The 20,980-nt window shown below is 46.3% G+C and overlaps 1 protein-coding gene across 3 annotated transcripts in view; it reads left to right on the top strand.

Annotated features, from left to right (window-relative positions):
* The first annotated feature begins 6,530 nt into the window (after positions 1-6,530).
* GPBP1 (GC-rich promoter binding protein 1) overlaps positions 6,531-20,980 on the top strand; it is a 58,674-nt gene continuing 44,224 nt past the window's right edge. For 2 of the 3 annotated variants that reach the window (XM_037132701.2, XM_037132687.2), the window contains exons 1-2: positions 6,760-6,850; positions 7,650-8,588. The gene's annotated coding sequence lies outside the window, so the exon portion shown is untranslated. Of the gene's footprint in view, positions 6,551-6,759; positions 6,851-7,649; positions 8,589-20,980 lie in introns of those variants that run through there. The other variant, XM_053657237.1, reaches the window with a different exon arrangement.

Genomic DNA, 20,980 nt, shown 5'->3' with positions numbered 1-20,980 from the left:
CGGAGTGGGCACCCGCCTCTCATCCTCTTCCCTCCCTGGGTCCCGTCTTCCTAACCTCTTCTCCAGAGGACCATGGGAGGCCCTGTGCCCAATCCAAAGGGCGTGGATTGGAGACATGAATCCAATCGAGTCTCTCTCCAAAGCGGTCAGGGTCAAGTCCCCTGGGACAGATATCTGTGCCCTTCTGCGGTCATGTCCCAGCTCCCAGCAGCCTGGGGGTGGCAGTCCTTGCCCCTTCAGGGGTGCCACCGCGTCTCGCTTGAAGGCCCCTCCCTCCCGTCTGGTTCCCCAGTGCGGTTTTGAAAGGCTGCTTCTCGGAAGGACAGTGCAGAGCGGCTGCGCTGGCCTCCAGGGTAGCGCTCAGCAGGCGGCTTTGAAACCTACGCCCCGGGGGGATACCGAATGGCCGCTGCCGCTCTGGGCGCTGGAGGGCGCAGCACTGAACAAGCCGGACACGCTGAGAATCCGGAGCGCAGACTGCGCGCAAACGTCTGTGCAGCCTCCGCACGCAGCACCGGGCTCGCAGTGAGCGCGTCCCCCGAGCTGGCGCTCCGGCCGGGGTCTGACGCCGGAGCCTGCGCTCTCTCCAGCGCGCTGTGGCGTCCAGATTGATCTGAGTGTGTTAACGCAAAAACGGTAATACTACTAAGAGAAATGGTGCCTGACTGACATCTGACTAGGACCTGGTTCATCGTAAGTGCTCGATGGGTAACGCTCGCAGTTCTGCCGAATCTTCCTGTAGACAAGCGTCCTTGCTGCCACGATTCACCCAGGGACACACCACCACAACTTTCCCCGTGCCCCCTGCCCCTTCCTTTCCTGACACACTCTGGATTCACAAACTTTCATGGTTTATAGAAGAAAAATTGGATGCAACCTAACAGTTCTGGAGGGCGCTGGTGAGATGGAGTGAATGCTTCCCAAGGGTTAATGCGCGATTCTTAAAAATAACGGGTTAGCCCTGAGTGTACTGATGTGGGGAGGTGTCTGTATGTCACTGAATGTGCAGACCAGTTTTATCAAAGCGGGTGTGTGTGTGTGTGTGTGAGACACATGTATGCACAGGAAAAAATCTACAAGGATCACAGAAGCTTCATTCTGGAGGTGCAGCAGGACTTCCTTCTAAATTATGTATGTTCATCTGGTTTGCATTTTTAATAAAGAGCTTGTATTAGTTTTATAATTAAAAAGATGAAAATGTAATCAGAATGCTCTTCTAACATGAACTATACTGCTGCCATATTAATTTCTATGAATTGTGACAAAAGCCGGTTGGTGTGAACACAGCTTCTAGTCTCAGTGAAGGAGAAGTCAGCGTTAAGCGGGGCAGACGGCAGGCGGAGGCCGGGAGGGGGAGGAGAGCCGTCTCCCCGCTGACTCAGCCGCCCGGCGGATAAGATTGCCAGGTGTTCCCGACGTCAGAAGGGAAGCCCTGATGGCACAGGGGGAGGCGAGCCCTTGAAAGCCCCGAGTATCTTTTCCAGCGTCTGGGGAAGAAAACCTTTGAAACTGTGTGCTCAGCCCAAGGTCTGGGGGAGGGGGAGGGGGAGGGGGAGGGGGGGGGGTGGGCAAGGAGGGTGGAGAGGGGGAACCTAGGAGCCAGCTGCAAGCCTGAGGGCCCTCAGAGTAGCTGCGGGCCTCCCTGCAGTTTCGTGCTCACGGGCACTTCCTCAATACACTTGCTGCTTCGTTTCTGCCCTGCATGTGGTCCGGCGCCTGAATCCTCCTCTTGGGGGTGAGGCAGGAGCGGAGGAGGAGGGGGGCCCCCATCTCTGGGCTCCCCAACAGAAGTGATCTGTGATTACTGTAATTCTGAGACTTGCACACTCAGTCTAGGCATCAAAATGAGCAAGCTTCAGTTTTACTTCCATGTCTGGTGTCCTCTGATTGGGTCTGATTGTGTCCTTTAGCCTCTGCACGTGTCCCCCCACCTGCCGCGGGCCAGGGGATGGCCCAGAGTTGGGAGAGGCGTTCCTGCCTGGGAGCCAGGGAGGGGTTCGGGAGGGCGCCGAGGAGCGTCTCGTCCAGGACGGACTTCCTTTCACAAAGTGGGCATTCAGAGTCCACAGTGGTGGCTGCTATCCCAACATTAACTTGGAAACCTAAGAGAAGAAGAAATCCCACCACAGAGGGATTTCTAAGCACTGTCCCTCGTGTTTATTGTACCCAGAAGCCCAGCTCTGGACTCAGTTTCCCCTCACACTACCCGGCCAGTAACAAGGTGCAGGGGGTGTGGCAGTCACAGCTCCCAGGCAGCTCGGTGCTGTTCCCAGACCGCAGGCTGAGACAGGGCACAGAAGGGCCGCCACCTTACCGACGACAGTGCACGTGCTTGTATCTCTGCTGCAGGTTGAGACTACAAATGCCACGCCAGAGGAGGCTGTTTTGGAAGCCACACGTGGGAAAGGACATTGAAGAGCGTTTGCTGGCGGTGGTGCTCACGATAGTGGTTTTCTCTCACGTGCCCCAGCAGAGGGGGGCACAGAGCCGGGCCAGGTTGGGGAACTGGGCCCCCCAGAGCTGGAGCCTGGAGGAGTGTTTGCCAGCCAATCTATTTCTATTAGGAAGCGGTCAATTCCATGGTAATTAGTTCTATGTACAATTTAAAAACTCATCAAAAGGGGGACAGCGCTTAGTCAAGTTTATAAGCAGGAATTAAATTCGGCGTACTCTCACAGATCAGGAACCTTTCCTTCTGGAAGGCAGTTTAGAAGAGGGGCTCAAAGTAGTAACCATCCTTACTGTGTCAAAATAAACGAGATCGTAAAGATTAGTGTCAAGTGTTTTCAATTAAGAACTAAAACGTCATGTTTAATTTAAAAACTGAGACACAAAATTTTTAAAAAGTTGAAAAATGAGGAATTTGAGAACCTGAACTGGAAAAACGGGTGTAAATCTACAACGCAGCTGCGACACGCAGAGACCATGTGGAAGGGACACGCTCATACATGAGAGCCATCGATTCTGGGTGGCAGATGACTGGTCGTTTTAATTTGTGTGCTTGCCCGTGTCTGTCAGGCTTTCCCCAACAAGTACATACTACCTTTATGCTTCGAAAATGGAAATAACTGAGTATCAAATTTATCATCAGACATCATGATTAAAGATGACCCAGATCTTTTCAAGAGTTTATTTATTTTTTAGAGAGAGGGTAAGAAAAGAGAGGGAGAGAAATGTTGATGTGAGACAAATACCCATCGGTTGCCTCTACACACCCCCTACTGGGGACCGGTCCCAACCCAGGCCTGCGCCCTGAGGCCTGCGCCCTGACCAGAAATCCAACCGGCTGCCTCTTGGTTCCCAGGCGCTCAATCCACTGAGCCACACCGGGCCAGGGTGACACAGAGTTTTACAAAGTTAAAATTATACTCGGTCATTTTTCATGTTTTCATAACACTTTTTTTAATTTAAAAGAAATTCTGTTTCTTTTAGAGCAGCGTTCTTTTTAAACATTTCTCTTCCAAATGCTTTTACTGTCATCATCCCATTGTGCCGGGTGCTGGGGACACAGCAGAGGATAAACAGGGCATGGAACCAGCCCTTCTGAAACCCACTGAGGAGAGGGACCCATTAAAAGGACCCGCCCAAACTGTGAAGGGAAGAAAGGGAGGCATACTCCCGGTTACACCAAGAAGAAAGGCTGCGTGTTTCTGATTTTCCCAGGTGGGACGTCTAAGGCTCCTTTCTGACTGTCTGTGAGCATGTGTGCAAGAGCAGGACCACAACCGGCAGTGAGCAGGAAATGGGGGGGGCCTGCAGCTGGACAGGGACTTCGGAGGCAGGTTGGGCTACGCTGGCGCCTGGGAACAGGAGCCCAGTTAGTTCTGGATGCTTCAGGCGTCCATCCAGCCTTCTTCGGGCTGAGCTTTGGTTTAGGGGGAGGGGATGACAAGAAGTGCTGCTGACCAGGGTGTCACCATCCAGAAAGGGAACAGAAGAAGGCTCAGGTGGTTGGAGTGCTGCCCCACACACTAAAGGTTGGGGGTTTGATTCCCGCTCAGGGAACACACCTAAGTTGTGGGTTCGTTTGGGACGCTTACGGAAGGCGACCAATTCGTGTTTCTCTCTCACGTCGATGTTTCTGTTTCCCCTTCCTCTTTGTAAAATCAACTTATGTATTTTCAAAAACTGGCAAATGATAAATGTGAGTATATACCCGCATGAGAGAACAGAGAGGGAAGTTCTGAGCTTTACCCGATAGTTGCTTCCCTGAGTGTTATTTGAACAGAGTCTCTAGGAATAAGAATAAAAAATTGCAAAGTAGAGTGGGGAGGGCAAAAGCAATCTATAATGAAAGGGAATAACATCTGTACAGAATGTTTAATACAAGGAACATTCTGAGAACTGCAGGTAACACATGAGTAAAACAAGGTTAAAGGTGGGGAAGTCATACCTTTAACAAATATTGGAGAATTTACACGACTCAAACTGTACTAGGGGCTGTGAATAAATATGAAGACCTAGTCGCTGTGCTCAGGGATCTCTTGAGTCCAGTGGGAGAGGCAGATGAGGAACTGGCCACTTGAACCTCCTGCAATAGGAGTAGGAGCAACAATAAAACAAGGTCTTGGACACCTTTCCAACATCAAGATATCAGAAAAGGAAAGTGTCCTTTTTCTGCCAGGGGACAAGCTGACTTATTTAGATAGAGGGCCACTCCCCTTCTCCTACCCATCCCCCGATTGGCCTGTCATCACGCAAATGAGGACTCCAAATCCTAGTAGTTTGATTGGACCAAAAGGCATTGTGGAGTTTTCTCTGATTGATTGGTCAGTGAAGATTTTGATGAATATAGCTGCCCTCTGATTGGATGAGGAAAACCTTGGTCTTAATGGTTGAAATAGGAGTTCAGAAACTGCTTTATAAGGGTTGTCTCAAGCGGCAGAAACACAGTGCAGGCTTCTTCCTGAAGCGTCATCTTTGGATAGGTTCCTGTGCAGAAATGGGTGCTAGGTCCTGGTTTTTTTTTATTTTTTGGCACTTGAGCCCAGGTAGACACCAGCAGCCTTTCTTAGTAGGTGTGGTCTCTTCTTTCTCAGGGTTTACCCACTTAGTTTTATTTGAGAAAAAACTTTTTTCTTATGGTTATTGGCACATATATGACCGGCTTGCCCATATCCTTTTACATTTTAAATCATTAATCATTTCATTAATGATTTGTAAGAGTTCTCGATATATTTGTAAATTAGACATTAGATACAAGGAATAATAACCTAGTATATACAATTAAATGTTAAACTCATACATTATAATCATTTCTACATTTCACTAGTGTTTTGTAACGTCTTCTGCCATATGAAAAGCACAATTTGTGTTCAAATGATCAATATTTACCTCTTTCTCGAAATGGGGCCTGTCGTAATACACAAGTCACTTGAATGGAAGGAGCACGGTGTGGCGGAAAGGAGAATTAAGAGCCAGACTTGAGTTTGCCTGGCATAGCGAAGTTGCGGCACCCAGCTCTCCAAACTCTGTAACTTTAAGCACGGTTAACACAAACCAGTTTCCTCATCTACAAAATGAGGAAGAGGAACCCAGCAATCGTTAATTCTTTTTCCTTCCACTCAGCTGGAGGCAGTTAATTGCCAACGCGTCCAGCTTCCCCACGAAGGCCAAAGGAGTGGGAGCTGTAATTTTGAATTTACATTCAACCTTTCTTCCAGGAGGCTTTCAGCAGTCCACTAAACTACTGAGTGTGTGTAAAGGGATGATAAGGTCTCCGGGTAGAAAACCTTTGTGGTTTGCAGAGGATGAGCTCGTTATTTTCTGGGTTTCCCTTTCCCCACATTCCCCCAGGTCCACAGGTGGTTTGTCCTGAAAGGCTAACTTAAATGGGGGGGGGGGGGACGCTTCGCTTGTTACTCGAGGTGACTACACGACGATCATTTAAGAAATCGCGTGGGCGGCGTACCTTCAGCACAGGTAAAAGTGACAACCGGCTCGCCGACAGTGTCCGCTAGCCGTACTGATCCTTGGGGAGTCCGAGCCTAGTTCCCCGGGAGCGAGTCGCAAGGCCTCAGCACCCGCTCCCGCGGGCCAAGCGCGTGTGCACCAGGACGCCCGGCCGCCGGCTCCACGCCGCCAGCGCCCATCGCGAGCACGTGACCTGCGCCGCCGGGCCCAGAGCCGGACCAGTGAGTGGCGCGCCGCGTGTGCCCCCGCACCCTGCCGCCTGGCCGCCTGCGGTGGAGCGTTTCCGTCTCGTCCTCCGGGCAGCCCCACCATTTAGGCCCCCCACGGCCCCGGGCGGGGCCAGGGCGGGAGGAGGGAGCGACGGGGAATTCCTCTCCTTCAGAACGTTCCCGATTGTTCAGGGGGAGCACGTCAGCAGCAGGGGGTAATCCCCGACTCCAGCTGCTGCTGACGTCATCGCGCGGAGCCCCCGCCCCCGCGGCCACCTCGAAGCCCCGCCCCAGGCGTAGCCACGCCCCGGCCCCAACCCCCAGCGGCCTAACGTAGAGGGCGGAGCGTCCTCGGCCGGGCCGTGAGCTGTAGCTCGGGCCAGAAGGTTCTGTGGTGGAGGCGCTCCTCTTGCTGCCCCGCCCAGTAGGTTCGTCTGCAGCGCTTCCTCCGCGCCCTGTCTCCCTTCTCGTCCGCGCCCCGCCTTTCCCCCCGCCCCCCCCCCGCCCCATCTCCTCTGCCCTCTAGTTCCTTCCCCGCCTCACCACCTTCCCCCATCTCGCGAGACTTGGCCCAGAACATTGCGGATCGGGTCGGCGCCATTTTGGGACGGAGACTGGTTGTGGGGGAGGGAAAAGCGGCAAAAGGGGATTATTCAAAGTACCAAGATCTTCGTCCCGGGACCGAGAGCGGGCACCCCAGGCCGGGGACACCTGCGGGGTGGCAGAAGGTAACGCGGTGTTCGGTGCCGGCGCCGGAGTCGGGGGTGCCGTGTGGGCGTCGGGGCCGGGGTCGGTCGGCGTTGGCGGCGCGCGGTGCCCGCGGAGGGGTGCGGGAGCCGAGAGCAGGCCGGTGCGGGGGTTTCGGGGGGTAGCGTGGCCCGGCGGCGGCGGGGCTGGGGCCGTTCCCTTCCGCGCGCTGTCGCCCTCTCGGGCTCCGGGGCCCGGCGGTCAGGGCGTGAGGTCGGGGCCTCCGCCTGGGTGCCGGGCGCTCTGGGTCTGAGCGGCTCTTCGTGGTGGACGCGTCGGGGGAAGCCGCTTCCTGCGTGGAGAGAGCCGGTACCTGCATCTCGCCCGGCGGCCGCCCGCGGAGGCCGGTGCAGGCATGGTGTCGCCCTCGGTGTCCGCCGGGTCGGCCCTCGGTCCTTGCAGCCCCGCGGGAGCGGCTTTCCCCGACTCGTCTGGGCGAGAGCTCGGCCCCACACCTGTCGGTGCCTTGTCTCTGTGCCGGTGATGGAGAACGCAGGCGAGATGCTCTGTTAGGCTGGGTGCCGCTCCCGCGGTGGCGACGTTTGGCCGGAAAGTGTGAGGCTCCTTATGTAAGCCCGCGTGGTGCCCGCGCCCCTTCTCACCGGAATCGGTGCTGTGCCCCCCGCCCCCGTTCTCCAGCCGCGGCCGCTCGGATCCTGCGCGCCGCTTCCAGACCCCGGCGGCGTCTCCGCAGGTCCGCGTTTGAACGCGGGGTTAATTTTTAGTTCCACGTCAGAAGTCTGTAATTCAAGCTTTTTTTTTTTCTGGTAACTTTTACAGGTGATCGGATTATTCAGATATGAAGATCATCTTCTAGCTTTTGTGAAAAAGGCCCCGGATATTTCAAGTGGCCATTTTGGAATTACAATGTTTTTGGACAGTTTTGCCCCAGAAGTTTATTAGAATGGAGAGAATCGTCTCTGAAGCGAATTGATAGTAGTGAGAAGCTCCACAAGCTACTTGAACAGAAACCCGGCTGTCTTCAGTGTTTGGTTCAAACGAATTACATAACCGGTTGAAGTGTTTCAGCTGCTGGTGATCCCCGCCCCCCCACCCCCTTGTGTCTTCAGCCCAAACTGTAAGATATGTTTGATTTGTGCGCGGAGTGGTTTCGGAAGTTTCCAGTTCCTGTTTAAATATTGCTGAAGTTCCACGGCAGTTTATTTTTACCCTCGTTAAGACTTTTAGGAATTTTTGATCTCCACCCCTTTCATGGCATAATGGGACAGCTTTTCTAAATGAAGACTTCGAAGGAGCACAGAGTTTTTTTCCTTTTATCTTTTATTTACGAGGAAATTTAAGATGTTGCCATTTCCCAGCAGCATGGTAGTGTCGAGATAGCTGTCTCGAGTGCCGATGTTCAGGAATGCTCTTCAGATGTGACGTTTTCTTTTCGTTTTTGCTTTTTGGCTTATAAATTGGATATTTCATCTCGAGTGGATAAGTACCGCAGTGACAAGTACATGGAATAATCAAGAAGCCCTTACACTCCCGCATCCAAGGACGTGGCTGGTTGCGGAGATAGCCACAAGAACCCTCGACAGCGGAAGCATGGGTAGCTGACTTGAAGGAGGAACTCTATGTCAGATAGTCGTAGGTCAAGTGTCTTTAGAGAACTTGAATTTTATTTCAGAGGATACAAAATAAAAAAACAAACTGGAAAACACAAAGATAACGGAGGAAACCCCAACGCCTTCCTGTGCGGTCCTGCTGGAATTTGTGAGTACCACCGGGGAGCTAGTCGCAGTGCCCTTCCTGTGATGTAAGGAGGGTCCAGCTTAGCCTGCGCTCTTAGGGGCCTTTCAGTTTCTCGCGAAAATTGCTTTGACTTGAGATTTCTGGACAGTTTGAAAACAACTGTTAAGTAAATTTAAATGCAGAAAGAGTTAAGATCAAGAACATTCGGATCAAACAGTCCAAAGTTTAAGTTTTTGTGTTCCTAAAGTGGAAGACGAAGTCCACATGGTCGTTATCCACCTTAGGCTTGTAGATTTCACAGAATGGTAGGAAAAAAACCTGACAAATGATTTCATGTTTAAAACACTGTAATGTGGGGCTTGGTTTTTAATCTGATATTTCACGAAATAGCGTGTTAGAAATAAGTTTTTGAAACAGTTGCAGTGGTTGTATTTCAAATTGTTCTTTAAGATCTGTTTCAAAAAGTCAAGTCATTACCAGGAACAGAAACGGAGGGGGACTGAGGTAGAGATGTGAGGACTTTCAGAGTAGCTCTAAAAACGAGCGTGTTTTTTTTTATCTCCTCTTAGAACCATTATGTTGGTTTAAGTTGACAAAGCTTTTTATGAGAAAGTGAATATTAACTTCTGTAATAGAAAGCCTTTGGTAAATGAATTATCTTTTAACACAACTTCACAGGATTGAATGGTGTTTTTAATTACCACGAATTACTACTTTTGGCTGTAATAGAAAGCCTTTTGGTAAATGAATTATCTTTTAACACAACTTCACAGGATTGAATGGCGTTTTTAGTTACCATGAGTTACTACTTTTGTTCAGTGAACCATAGACATTCATTTGAAATGTTTTTAAATCATTAAATTCTTTAAGCAATTGCTATTAGTGAACACATCAATGTAGCTAAAGTTAGTTTCACTTAATTATCTGTCTGAGATAAAAGACTAATTTTTGAACACTTGGCTAAGATGGTCTGTAACTTGTCAGTAGGTCATTTGTTTTGGTAACAATTTTTTTTGCCATATGGTTGAACCTCCTTAGCTATTTAGATCAGAAGAGGTGGTAGGGTCCAAAGAGTGTGGGTGTTTAGGTGTGCATGTGCAGCGTTTATTTTCTGATCTGACATGGAGGTTAGAGTTCAGTACTTCTGTTAACCCAGACCAGGTGGTTTTTGTTTTTTTCTGTCAGATGCTGTATAGTGTTTTTGATTGAGTTTCCACCTTGATTTGTTTGAAATGTGATGAGAACATTCTCCCTTGTCCTTGCTTCAGGGAGCTTGGGTTTTATGCTTTCCTCAGTTTAATGGCTTTTCAAGTTACCTGCCTGAGATGCGTCTTTAACGTGGTTAAGGAGAACTGGAAATGAATGGTCTTTATTTTCAGAAAAGAGTCAACATATCATTTGTGGTTATTTTCCTTTAAATTATTCCTGTTGACGTTGTTACCTAAACAGTATTTTTAACAATTAACTTTAATCCTTGAAGAGAACATTCGTAATCTTTGCTTATAGCAGTTGTTCAAGGATGTCTTGATAGATATTTTATCGTATTTTATTTTCTTGGCATTGAAATATGTAGTACCACTTGTAATTGGGACAGTGACCTGCTGCTGCTTGTCTCTGTAGAAGTACCTCTTTTCTCCTCTTTGTCTTCCCTTCTCTTTTTCTTCCTGTGCCTAAACTACAGGTGTAAAAAGAACACAGAATGACTAACCTTTATAGATGATGGTCGTGCCGTGTGTTTTTGTGTTTTGCTGTGTACTTACATGGGACATGTTCATTCTTACCCCCCTCCTAGGAGGGAGCACTGTTAACAGTGGTACAGGTGGGAAAGTGAAGATGGACAGAAACTGTGGTGTCAGGTTACCTTGAGTTCCTTCACCTGTGCTCTCTGCACAGGCTTGGAGCTCAGCGCATGTTAGCTTTGTTTTCTCCGGTTTTCAGTTGAGATTATTGAGTGGAGTTTTGTGCCTAAAGCTGCTGATAGAATCAAGGAAAAGGGGAACAGAAGGAAAATAAGAGCAATGGAAAATAATAGGGAAAGAATAGGAGTGGGCCGAAAGAAGAAAATAAAAATCAGAGTTACAGGAGATGGGATTAAGGATGGGAATTTCTAGTCTAAGTAAATTAGCAAATGAGGATGGAAAGCTAACCCAGGCCAGATTATCTAATTGTCTTTGATGCAGTCACTTTTTCTGTTCAGTTCGTAATGATGATATTTAGGTGACCATTTAGATCTAGATACTTGCTGTCATGTAGAAAATAGGGAACGTCTGGGGGTTAGAAATATTTTTGGTTTAGGATTTGGAATATCTATAAAAGGGCCCATGTGACCTTGTATATTCATCTAACTTCTTTTGGTTCTAGTTCTTCATAAAAAACTTACGGAAATAATGCGTTTGAATTTTTTGTTGTTGTTGTTAATTAGAGCGTAACATAAACAGTTTTATTTGGATATTTCAAGATTCTCTTTACTGTCAAGTCAGTAGTTATCATAGTCTCTGACATTGTTTTTTTCTCTCTTGTTTCTGTTAATGGCATCGCCAGCAATGCCATTCATGCCCTGTCTTCCCATTTCCAGTTGCATTTATTCTAGCTTGGTTCTTAGCTAAGAAAGTCACCTTGTTAGCTTGCTTTTTTGCCTTTAGCTCCATTCTCTTCTACCCATATTCTCTCCTGTGGCCAGAGAGTCTATCTCAAGTACAGCGCTTGATTCTGTTGCTCTAAGCAGCCCTGGTTGTGTCTGGGACACTTACTGGGAGTGTCTCCCCCCAATCCCCTGTGTTTTGTGTGTCAGGTTCCTAACATGAATTCTTTTTGTTTGCATGAGTGGGTGTGGGAGACAGTACAGTTTGAGAATTCTCCGAAGTGGACAGTTTTAGGGGTGCTTATGTATTTTTCTGGGAATCAGCTCCATTACTTTTAGTACGACTCTCACAGGAAACAAATTGTTGGAGTTACTGATAAACTTTTAGTGGTTGGGTCTTCTCTTTTCCCCCTGCTTTTACTGCTTGCTCTTTTCCTTTTTGTCCACTGCTGCACCCAGCATTTACGGGCTTTCGCTCTGTCCCTTCGTGTAGTTGCTGGTTCCTGCATCTTTTTACACCAGACGTCCCACCCGGTTTCTTGTCAGTCATCTTTCTGTCGACGGCCTGCGACTGCAGTGTTTCTGCTCTTTCATTTGCTGCCCTTTAATTGAGTTTCGAGACTATGTATTTTTAAATCATATTTAAGAGTTTTCTCATACTTTTTAAATTTTCAGCAAGAACAAAGAGTTAATATCCTAGTCAAACAGGTTGTTTCCTTTGAATTCAGAATTTGCAAGTAGATTTTTAAAAATTCTTTAAAAATCTTAGGAGCAAGTTACCTTTGCATGTGCATATTAGTAAAAGAAATTAGTTTGCTTTTCAGTGAACATAAATATATATCCTTTTATTGAGTGAGCTTTAAAAATAATATTTATTTCACATTTTTGTGGGTAGGACGTTTGGGAGTAGTTTAGCTGAGTGGTTCTGGTTCCCTCCAGGTCTTTGATCAAATCTCAGGACATCGGCCAGGTCTGCATTCAGTGGAAAGCCTGCGGGGCTGAGGCTCTCCCTCCAGGTGTCCTCACTGGCTGGCCTGTGGGTGCTGCCTGCTCAGTTCCTGACCCTGGAGGGCCTCTCCATCCAGCTGCCTGACTTGCTTTGCTGTGTGGCAGCTGCATCTCCCAGATCAAGTAGTGGAGAAAAGAGGTCAGTGCCTTCCTGACCTGCCTGTTCTCAGAAGTCACTGTCTCCTCGCTGGAAGCAAGTCGTCACCTCTAGATGGCAGTTGAGGGCAGTGGCGCTCGACTCCCTTGTGTCAAGAGAATTTGTGGACGTATTAAAAACCGCAGTAGGAGACCATCCTCCCCAACCAGTAGTTGTCACCATAATTAGCCAAAGTTTTCACCCTGCAAATAGAAAGTTGTGCCATTACAAGTTTAGAGAAGAAGGAGTGTTCTAAATTTAAATGAATTTAGAATGTTTAGATCTTTGTACCTTTCTAGCTAATGTATGAGATGTGGAGGCAAGGTCCCTCCCCCTCTTGTACTAATTTCCCAATCAGTGTATGAGAGGAAATAAACATACTATTTTAGCCACTTAAATTTTGTCTTTTATTTATTAAAGCTGGGGACAGTGAACCAAGGAAGGGCTTAGGACAGAAGTAGCAGCAGGAGAGAGCCCAGGTGGGGCTGCTTTGGTTTCCTGGGCAGTGAGAGAAGAGGGGCCGCGGAGACAGGTTCGGGGTGAGCCTGGGATGGGCCCTTAGAGTGGAGGAGGTACAGCTTGAGAGGGAGGGAAGGAGGGAGGGCGGGCATGTGTGAGTGAGCCTGGGAGGGAGCACGCGCCTACCACTTCTCACTGTTAAGTCTGTGGCATTGAGTCCTCCATACTATTGTGGAGTCATCCCCACAATCCACCTCCAGAACTTCTTCACCTTTCCAGGCTGAAACGCTACCCGGTGAGCATGAACTCCCCGGCTGTCCCCGCTGGAACTGCACTCCTCTAGGTGTCTCATGGGGGTGGAGTTGTGCACTGTTGGCCCTTTTGTGACTGTCTTATTTCATTTAGCATGATGTCCTCCAGGTTCATGCATGTTATAGCAGGTGTCAGAGTCCTGCCCCCCCCCCCCCCTTTTTTTTTTTGTGGTCCCACAGGCTCATCCAAGGATTCTGACCAGGTAAGCTTAGAGGCTGAGAGGAGATTCTGGAAATGAGAAATAAGGCTCCCCGAGGCACACAATTCCATCTGGCCAGCCTCACCTTCTTACACTGCAGCAGGTCCCCCCAGGTCCCATAAGCTAGGGAAGACACAAGACACTATTTCTACAATATGACCCTGATAAGTCAGCCTTTTGAAGGCCATTGACATCTTTGAGAATATGATAAAACCTATGGCTCCAGAAAAACGTACAAACATACACCATTTAGGGAGTTCAGGGACCCCAGTAATTCCACTCATAGCCCATAGGTTAATGGCCTTGATGCAAAGTAGGGGGAAACCAGGGGTTCTTTGCTCACTTTTTCTTTCCATTGGCTGCTTACTCAGCTAAGCAGCAGCACCCCTTTCACTTCCAGGCCAAAGAAGGGAAGAGTATAGAATTCCAGCCAGTCTCTTTTTCCCCCCAATTTGCATGTTTAGCGAAAGATTCAATGGATGGTAAAACTTAAAAAAAAAAAAAAAAAAGGAACAAGGTTTGGAAACTGCCCTAATATCCCCCACACCCACGAGGAGCTCCTAAACTCCGCAGAACTCAGGCGCCCCTTTAGCAGATCCTGCTCCGCCTGCCCAGGGTTGCTTGCTATTCTCCCAGCGAGTCAGCCCCTGTGTCCAGGTGCGCTCGTTGCACCGCCCAATAGAATACTGCTGGGAATCTTGACTCCTGGGGAGAGGGTGAAAGGCTCCGATTCTACGAGCTGACTGAGGCAGGGTCAGCGTCCCCTTCTTTCCCCGGCCCTTGATTTATTTTCCCTGAAGTGCACACCAAGGTAGGGGTGGTCAGTCCAGGTCCGTTTTAGCGGGTTGGGATAGGAATGGTGGTGATGAAACAAAAACAGAGCGTCGAGAGAACCCCAGTGAACCCCGATGGTCTCGCAGCCTTGGTTTAAGCCCCATGGGCTGGTGGCAGGGGAAGAGGGTACCAATTCTGTGGGCCAGTTCTTACCCCCTCCCCAACAAACCACCTTTGGGCGTGTGCAGTACCTTGGACCAGATTCTAGCCCGGCGTATGCATGTGCAGATTTTTAGGGCGCTACTGGAGCAGGGCTCCAAACCTGAGGACGGGGTCGTCCCCGGAGGCAGTCTGGGAAATTCCATTTGACCCCCACTTCCGCTCAGAACCCTCAGAGGTGAACCGCAAGGTATCACCATTCCTAGGCTGCCGGCTCCAACAATTCCTCCGCCGAGATTTTCCCTTTTTGAAGACAGTAATTCTTTGAATGTATATACCACGTTTTGTCGTATATACATGGTGAACAGTGCTGCTGTGAACATGGGTGTACAAACACCTATGTTACTGTTTTAATCCCTACTTTTAATTCTTTTGGTTACATATCCAGAAGTGGAATGGCTGCAGGATCACATGGTCACTGTGCTTAATTCTGTAAGGAACCACCATATTGTTTTTCATGGCGGCTGTACCATTTTTTATTTGTCAGCGGTTCACAAATATTCAATTTCTCTGCATCTTTTCCAACATTTATCATTTTCCGTGTTTTTCCATAACAGCCAGCTTATTGGGTTTGAAGTGGTAATCTTATTGTGGTTTCGATTGCATTTCCCTAATGATTCATGGTGATCAGTGATGTCTTTTCACAGGCTTATTGACCGTCTTTGGAGAAATATTTGTTCAAGTCGTTGGCCCATTTTTAAAATCCAAATGTTTTTGTTGTTGAGTTATAGGAGTTCTTTATATTCTGGCTATCAACACCTATAGTAATGAGTAGCTCTTAATAACTAGTGTTTATCATTTGCTTGTCATGTTCCAGGCAGCGTTCTAAGCCTCATAAGTATATTAACTATTTGTCTCATATACACGGCATGTGAGAAGGTCCTAATGTTGTCCTCATGTTACAGATGAGAGAGAAGGCAGATTTTAAGTTGTTTGCCAAGGTCACACAATCAGTAAGTGCATGTGTTCTGTATCCAGAGTCCAGATGCCCAGCCATTGTGCTCACACATACAGTTTTTAAGGTGGTGGTGGGAGGAGAGGAAATGTTGTTGTTTCAGGAACTTAGGAAACACAGGGTCCTGAAGAAGGAGAGCCTGCTTGAGGGTGGTCGGTTGGGTGATAGCATGGGTGTAATAATTTACAGTTTTAACTCTAACTTTTCACCTAAAATGTCATATGGTGTGCTTGAGTGTGATAATGTTACATTGCAAAATTACATGCTTGTGATTTTGTAATAAGAGTTTATAATAAAAAAGGTATTATTTGTGCCGGACCCTGTATTTTATTTTCCTTAGGATGTTACAGTTATAACTTGTCTCTAATACACCCTTCAAATGAGTTTGATTTCATTCAGGAATATTTTCCTTTTGGATTATTTTATAACTAATGTTTATATAGTATTTCAATTTAGGAAGTACTTTTCCCAATTAACATGTGAAATAAGTGCTATTTCCGTTCCATGGTTTTAAGAGACTCAGTCTGAGATTCAATAATTTACCCAAGGTCCTCAGTAGGTGACAGAGCCAGAATTTGAATTGTTCCCTGTATTCTTCGGTTACAATTACCTTCCTAGAGTTTGCTACCCCTGCAGTTGGGTGAGGCCACAGAAGGACTCTGTGTCTGCGCTCGTCACTGGGGATCTCTAGCTGGCCTGGAGCATGTGATACTCCACAGGTGCAGATGAGGATCTGAGCTTGAAGTTTTATTTACTTTCGTTTAAATTTAACTGACAGACGTGGCGACTGGCTGCCATAATGGACAGCACAGCTCTAGATCAGAGCCACAGCAAGCACTGTTTCCAGCTCCTGTCACTGTCCTGGAGTCCAGTGCTGTCCCAGGCACATGAGGCTGCAGTCAAGCCCAGCTGTAATAGAACAGATCAAAGGAAAGAGGGATTTCAAGGTGGAACGGCACAGTGACGAGCATTCCAGAAGACAAACACGCCTGCCCCCACACGTCATTTGCCCCCATAAAAGAAATCAGTGATCTAATGTGCTTCAGTGCTTCTCTCCTTAATGGAAGAAAAGTATCTTAGGCCGATTAATAATATAATTGTTAATTAGAGTACCTTTCCTTTACTTTTCTAATGTTTATTGTCAGTATTAGCCAACATTAAAGCTGTCCTGTGATGTAGTGATACTGCATTCCTGGAGACGATCAAAAGGAAGGCACCGTATTTTGCTGTGTGTAATGTGCTGACGTGTATAATGCACGCCCATGTTTTTTGGCACCCATGTGTTTTTTTTTCCAGTAAAATCTTGTTTTAATTCTTTAATTCAATGATTTATTCATTTATATTTAGAAGCAAAATTGATGATCATATTCGAGGGTATTACTTTGCATGTGGATATTGTTACTGCTTTCTAGAGTTACACTTTTAATGTGTAAACATAAGTAAAAGAATTGAAAACATTTACATAGATGCAGAATTAGTACTACCCATGTATAATGTGCATCCTTATTTTCTCTTAAAAATTTGGGCAAAATGCGCATGTACATGGCAAAATACGGTAATTATTAGTTTCCCTCTACTGTAAATTGAACATAAAAATCAACATCTAATTTAGCTTAGCGGGTGGGCTTGATGTAGAGGTCCTTGATGTAGAGGAAAAATTATAGGATTAATTTATTAAGTCTCAGAGTTGAAAAAATAAGTTTTAGGGTCAAAGTAATACCAACATACCTTTGGTACCCTTCACTTTATCATGCGTCACAGGTGTGTGTGTGTGTGTGTGTGCGCGCGCACGCACGTGGAACAGAAGGCAAGACCCCCCCCACCAGCAACACATCGTGACTTGCTTTGCTGTGTACTCTCTTGTGGTCTGGAACTGAACCTGCGTCATCTCCGAGGTGGGCCTGTGCCTGGGGAGCACTAGTAACCCTGTATTTTCACAGTGGAAAGTGACATTTTTCATAGTTGGTCTGTATGAACATCTGCTAATTTTTTTAATGGGGTATGGACCCGTTTTAAAATTAGGTTTTTTGAGGTATACATACAATGAATATACTGTTTTTAGTCTAAAAGTTTGAAGAGTTTTGATGTCAGTTGTGTAACCTCACCACAGTGAGAATATAGAACATTTTCAGCACCCCAGAAAGTTACTTTGCTGTCGTCCTGTTGAGATAGACCCCTCCCCACACCCCGAAAACCATCAGCCTGTCTCTTGTTCTTTGTAGTATGTCTCGATTTCCAGAAAGTTGCACATAGGGAATCCCATACATGGCCTTTTGTTTGATGTATACTTCCTTCATGCACGTTGCTGGGTGTGTTACAGCTATTCTTTTTATTGTTCAGTAGTGTTCTGTTGTATGGACACACAACAGCTATTTATTTGTTCCCTGGTTACTAGACATCTTGTTTTTTTCACAGTGTTTGTCTGTTAATGAATGAAGCCTTTTCAGACGTTTGCATACAGGACTTGGCGTGAACCAGTGTTTTCATTTTTGGGGATTGGCAGGTTGAATACCCAGCAGTGGGATTGCAGGGTCACATGAATTATGTGCATTTAGTTCTTTTCCAAAATGAACCATTTTGCATTCTCAACAGCTATGTACGTTATATAGTTTTAGTTTTCTGTTCTTGCCAGGATATTATTAGTCTTTTAATTTTTATCATTCTAGTGTGTGTGTAGTTTGAATTTGCATTGTGGTTTTAATTTGTGTTTCCCTAATAATGATGCTGACTATCTGTCTATTCATGTGCTTTGGTGAGGTGTCTCTTCAAATCTTTCGCCATTTGAAAAATTTCAGCTGTCTTATTGAGTCCAAGGAATATGTACGGGGTGGGGCAAAAGTAAGTGTACAGTCGGGAGGACGTGTAACAGTTTATTCTTGTGTTATTTTCCCATCAGAACAACTGTAACCTACTTTTGCCCCATCCTGTACTTTGGATACAAAGGTATCAGACAGATGTTTTGCAAATAATTTCTCCCAGTTTGTGGTTTGTCTTAATTTTAACAGTATGATTTGAAGAAGAGACATTTTAAGTTTTGAAGTAAAATTGGTTAATTTTTTTCTTTCGGGATATGTGCTTTATTGTGTCCTAGGAAACCTTTGCCTAACCCAAGATCAGAGGATTTTCTCCTTTTTTCCAGAAATTTTGTAGTTTTGCTCACATTTTACCATAGATCTGGGTATGAGGAACAGCTTGAGGTTCTCTCTTTTTTTTTGATACTGTTGTCCAGTTGTCTCAGTTCTATTTGTTGAAAAGGCATTGATTCCCATTGAGTCACTTTGAAATACCTGTATTGAGAATCAAGTGACCATATATGTGGGAATATTTGTGGACTCTTGCTGATATATATGTGTTGTGTCATTTCTACAGAACAGCAGTTGATAAATACAGATTATAGCTTTTGACTTTTTCTTTCTGCTTTATTTTAAAACCTGACGGCATCTTTCTGTTTTCTAAAAACTTACAGGAAATTTGGATTAAAAGAGTAAACTTTTTATGGGCATGTGAAGAAACCTGTTGCAAAAGAATGTCATTTTGAATTTATGGAACAGTCTTTGGAGTGGCTTCAAATGTTAGTATTTCTTAATTTATATTTGAGTGTCCTGGGAAATACGTGACAGCACTTCTCTGTTGGAAGTGAGAAATTGGGGTGCAGACGTGGCAACCTTCAGACTGAAAACCACCGACCCACTAACCAGCCCAGTGTCAGAGGGGTGGGATCTTCATCTCCAGAGCAGGTCGGGTGCCAGCGTCCCGGCCTCAGCAGAGGTGCTCCTGCCCGCCTGCCAGTGGTCTGAGCTGTCACTCTGCTGCCCTGGGTGGTTCTTAAATTCATGTGTCAAGAGTGAGTTTGTGTCTCAGTGGATGGGGCGCAGGCCTGCAAACCAAAGGGTTGCTGGTTTGGTTTGATTCCCAGACAGAGCACTTGCCTGGGTTGCTGGCCCAGGTCCCCATAGGGGGGATGCGAGAGTAAACCACACATTGATGTTTCTCTCCTTCCTTTCCTCTGTCTCCAAAAATAAATTCAGTCTTTTGTGTTTAAAAAGAGTTTGTTTGGAAGTTCTGTGAATACAGAGTAAACAGTGTCCTCGAGGTTTGAGCTGTGGAACATGTTCTGGATCCTTTGCAAGAGGGTTTCTATACTAAAGTTCTAGTCTGGGAGAAGTTTCTGCTCAGGCTGCTCTGGCGAGTCATTCAGGTGAGGGGTGAGGTCAGCGGTTCAGGGAACACTGGCTTTGTTGGAGGCGCCTTGAAAAGTGGGTTTGCCTGGTGAGGTGTCTGAGGGGCTTTTTAGTGCAAGGTTAATTGCCTTAGTTTTTTCCTATAACTTAACTGGTAGTTTCAGATTTTTCAGACTTACTATTTGGTCTCTTCTTCATGATATGAGTTCCTTTTGTAAAAACTTGGAAATGGAGAAAAATGAGTGAAAATGTTTTCACTGTAGTCTTTTAAATTAAGCTTCCCAGGACTGAATGTGACGAGAGGACAAGAATCTATTTGGGGACAAAGTAGGTGAGTGCAAAGCCAGTGGTGTGAGGGTCCTGGTGGCTGGAACTTCCGCTTTTATCCTGCCTGGCAGAGTGAGAGCCGCACTGTCTGTGGGTTGCGGTCCTGTAGCTTCCACCCTCGCTTGACAGGCAAAGCTGAAAGCTTCTATTTTATAAGGTAAGAATGATCTAGACCTGATGTATCCTGGGTTCTTTAAGGTATGTGTATATGGGTGTGGTGCGGAAGAATTTCAGCTTCCACTGATTAGTCTACTGTGACTTTAGGAACTTGGAAATGTGCTTCACATCTATATAAAAACCTGTTCTTGTTGAAGAAAAGATATCAACCTCCTGGGATGTTGGGAGGACCGAATGAGATAATGTTGTATTTGTAAAGCCCTGAGCAAATTGCCCAGTGTGTGTGTGTGTGTGTGTGTGTGTGTGTGTGTGTATCCAGCATACATTTTTAGCTGTTGTCTTTGCTGCAACCATTTATGTATGTCTCTAAGGTATTTGAATATCCAAAGCTTCCATTTCATATCAAGGGTCCTGTCTCTGTTAGCACTCTTGTGAGCTGACTTGTTTCTAGGGTCAGGGTCATTTTATAATTCGCCTGTTGAAACTTGTTTGCTACTCTTGGGATGCTTTTTGGGATGCTCTTCAATGTAACGTGTCTTCATAAAAAGGGTTTTGTTAAGAGTTTAAGGATTCAGGAAATGGTAAAGTTGAGTCAGATTAAAGCAGATTTAAAATTATTTTTAATATGTGCATCCCGTGCAAATTACAGAAAGTGCAAAGGTTTTTCGAGAAAGTCACCTACTTGCTGCTGTTGCCTAGTAGTTCTTATCTCAAGAAACCACTGTTAGGTTTTTTTTAAGTGTATTTTTCTTGAGAGCTTTTATGTATATGTTGTAACACATTATGTTGTTACTATTCCAAACAGAAGTAGTAGCATTAGGTTCTGTGGCCTAATACTTAAGGAAATATCTTAGCAGATTATTACATACCAGTAATATATGTAAAACCTTCGTTCTTTTTATTGGTTGCATAAGTAGTCTGTTTAACCGGATACCTTTCCCTGCATTTTTTTAAAAACTAGAATGAACAGTGCTAGGGATTATCCTTGTAACTGTGGAGTGCGCTCCCTCGGGGAATTTCTGAGTATGGCTTCGGTGCTCTGCCAGTCCCCTGTCTTTCCGAAGAGGAGTACCAACTTACAATTCCAGCATGATGGGGTAGCGGGCATTTCTTTTAGGCAGTTTGTCGCTTTTTTAAAGGAGAGT

This window comes from Artibeus jamaicensis, unplaced genomic scaffold (genome assembly GCF_021234435.1).
Source record: "Artibeus jamaicensis isolate MK-2021 breed Jamaican fruit bat unplaced genomic scaffold, CSHL_Jam_final scaffold_369, whole genome shotgun sequence".
Lineage (NCBI taxonomy): Eukaryota > Metazoa > Chordata > Mammalia > Chiroptera > Phyllostomidae > Artibeus > Artibeus jamaicensis.
The sequence above is the reverse complement of the archived record's forward strand: the minus strand, read 5'-3'. Positions and strand labels throughout refer to the sequence as shown.